Source organism: Lampris incognitus, chromosome 7 (genome assembly GCF_029633865.1).
Source record: "Lampris incognitus isolate fLamInc1 chromosome 7, fLamInc1.hap2, whole genome shotgun sequence".
In the NCBI taxonomy this organism is placed as follows: domain Eukaryota; kingdom Metazoa; phylum Chordata; class Actinopteri; order Lampriformes; family Lampridae; genus Lampris; species Lampris incognitus.
Window position 1 is genome coordinate 61,234,180 of NC_079217.1, and position 3,684 is coordinate 61,237,863.

The window sequence follows — 3,684 nt, forward strand, 5'->3', positions numbered from 1 at the left end:
TCTTAATGGCTCTTAATTGGTCATTATTACGTACTCATTAATGCCTTATTCTGCATGGCCTTATTATGCAACCAGTAAGCCATTAACTATGAGTTTTCCCTCTATAACTTCAGAAGTATTGCTTATTAGTAGTACCATCTCAATATGCTTTGCTTAGTATGGCCTTTATAAGGTGGTAGTACCACAAGAAGAGTTATTCTCCCTTACTAACACTTAATGAATATGGTCTGTTCTTACATAACAACACATAAAACTACAAGTGTTCATAGTGTTAAATTACTCTAAATTAAGTTTTTGCTACTTAGAATATGTTCCCCATACTAAAGTGACATCTTGATCATTACTAATTCACTAGTAATTAAGTGTTTTTATGTTCCCCATACTAAAGTGTTACCAGATTTTTTTAATCATATTCTTTGAATTTTAAGCATTTCCTTCTCATTTCACACTGGGCCCCCTGCTTTCTCCGCTTGTGAAGGATAAACATCACACAGACTACCACGTGCCTCCTCCCATACATGTGCAGTCGCCAGCCGCTTCTTTTCACCTGACAGTGAGGAGTTTCACCAGGGGGGACGTAGCGCGTGGGAGGATCACGCGATTCCCCCCCTCCCTCCCTCGAACAGGCGCCCCGACCGACCAGAGGAGGCACTAATGCAGTGACCAGGACACACCAACATCCGGCTTTCCACCCGCAGACACAGCCAGTTGTGTCTGTAGGGACGCCCAACCAAGCCGGAGGTAACACAGGGATTCGAACCGGCGATCCCCTTGTTGGCAGGCAACGGAATAGACCACTACGCCACGGAGAGTCTTTTTTTTATGTGTGTTCTCATAGCCACATGTTTTGTTTTGTTTTTCCCCAGTATTTGTGAGCATTAGGCTACTGGATACAGGCTCATGACCATTTTTTAATGCCAAAATGGAAAATATTCATCAGCAATTGACCTCGTCAAACAATACTGCATACAGTTCATCTTATTCACCCTCCTATGTTCCCCTTTCTTCTTCACTATCTAGTTTTAAACTCCCAACTGCTGCAGAAATATCTGGTCTTATTCGCAAATCCAAATCATCTACCTGTCAGTTAGACCCCCTCCCTACTCATTTAGTAAAAGCCTGTCTACCTTGTCTATCATCTTTAATAACCGATATCATAGATTCCTCCCTTACCTCTGGTCCTGTTCCCTCATCTCTCAAAAACAGCTGCAATAACTCCAATACTCAAGAAACCTGGCGCAGACCCCAACAATTTGAATAATTTTCGCCCAATTTCAAATTTGCCATTTCTTTCTAAAACACTTAAAAGAACAGTCGCATCTCAGGTACACGCACACTTGACTAACAATAATCTGTTTGAACAATTCCAGTCTGGTTTTCGCTCCATGCACAGTACAGAGACAGCCTTGGTGAAAATCACTAATGATCTTTTGATGGCAGGCGACTCTGGGCTCTTACCCATACTTGTCCTCCTTGATCTGAGTACAGCCTTTGATACCATCTCACATAACATCCTCCTAGAAAGATTAGCTTCCATTGGAATAACTGGCACCCTCCTTGACCGGTTTAGATTATATCTCTCTGGCGGCACTCAGTTTGTCCAACTTAAAAATTTGAGATCTCAGTCCTTTCCTGTTACTACCGGTGTTCCCCAGGGCTCTGTACTGGAACCCCTCCTATTTATTCTTTACCTACTACCTCTTGGCCACATTATCAGGAAATTTGGCATTCAATTTCACTGCTACATGGATGACACCCAGCTTTATCTATCCACCAAGCCTACCTCCACTCTTCCACCCACTTCCCTTTCTGACTGCTTACTAGAAATTAAATAGTGATAAAAACTGAGGTCCTCCTAGTTGGCACTAAATCTACTTTGGCCAAAACTGATAGTTTTTGTCTTATTATTGACAATTCTATAGTTCCCCCATCACCTCAGGTTAAGAGTCTGGGTGTCATCCCAGACAGCACATTATCTTTTGAAGCCCACATCAACAATGTTACTCGGTCTGCATACTTCCACCTACGCAGTATTAATCATCTTCGGTCGTCACTTACACCTAACAGCACCGCCATACTCATTCACACCCTGGTTACATCCTGTATTGACTACTGTAATTCTATCCTCTTTGGTCTTCCCCTCAAGTGTCTTCATAAGCTTCAGTTGGTCCAGAATTCAGCTGCCCGTATCATTACCAGAACTCCTTCCATAGATCATATCACTCCTGTTCTTCAGCAACTCCACTGGCTCCCTATCAAATACCATATTGACTTCAAGATCCTGCTCCTCACCTTTAAGGCCCTTAATAACAAAGATGCTTCATATCTTTCCAAACTCCTTCATATCCACACACCCTCCTGCACTCTCAGATCCGCTTCTGCTCTCCAACTCACTACACCATCGGCCCACTTGACTACCATGGGGACTAGAGCCCTTCAGTCGTTCTGCCCCCCGTCTATGGAACTCTCTCCCACAAGAAATTCGCAACATTTGCGCTCTTTCTGCCTTCAAATCCCATCTCAAAACGCACCTTTTCAAACTGGCATATTCAGTCTGATCCACGCTTCATTGAGTTTTGTGCAGATGATGATTTTATACTTATCTGCTGTGTTAACTTTTTATTGTCTACCCTGCTTTGTTTTGATTTTATGCCGTCTGATACAGTGTTGCTTGTTTTTTAACTGTGTTCTGTAAGGTGTCCTTGAGTGCTCCGAAAGGCGCCCACAAATAAAATGTATTATTATGATGATGATGATGATGATGATGATGATGACTGGTATATAATGCAGGCCATCTGGGTGTCATTCACATGAACACTGAACGCCAGCTTTGGTCCGCTACATGCTGTTGAACAGCATCCAGTTGATTCATATCTGATTTTTTTTGGACCCCCCCCCTTTTATCCCCAATTGTACCTGTCCAATTACACCGCTCTTCCGAGCCGTCCCAGTTGCTGCTCCACCCCCTCTGCTGATCCGGGGAGGGCTGCAGACTATCCCCTTCCCTCCTCCGATACATGTGGAGTCACCAGCCACTTCTTTTCACCTGACAGGAGTTTCACCAGGGGGACGTAGCACATGGGAGCATCATGCTGTTCCCCCCAGTCCCCCCTCCCCCCCCAAATAGGCGCCCTAACCGACCAGAGAAGGTGCTAGTGCAGCGACCGGACACATACCCACATCCGGCTCCCCACCCGCATACACGGTCTGTAGGGACGCCCAAGCAAGCCGGAGGTAACACGGGGATTCAAACCGGTGATCCCCATGTTGGTAGGCAACAGACCAGCACACCACCCGAATGCCCCTTATCTGATGTTTTGGCATAAACTGTGAGACGTGCTCTCTGATAAACACACAGCTCCTGGAAAAGGCCGGGCTGAGCCCTGCTGTAAACCAAACGTGACAAATCTCAGATCCCGATAAGAAATCCTCTGGGGAAGTTACATCAGTTACTCTGACGATAACCTACACCCCCCCACCCACCCACCTTCCTGTCCTCTGGCTGCCTCGATCGCTCGCCCCCCCCCCCCCAGCTCACTACGAGGTATGTGCGCCGTGTCATTACCCTGTGTGTGAGCTATGCGGTGTCATCAGGGGCCTTGGAATGCAGAGGGGCCCAACCCAGGAGGCTATTTCTGTGGCCCCTGATGGTTCCCTGCACCTCCCTGAGCGGAGGCCCAGGGT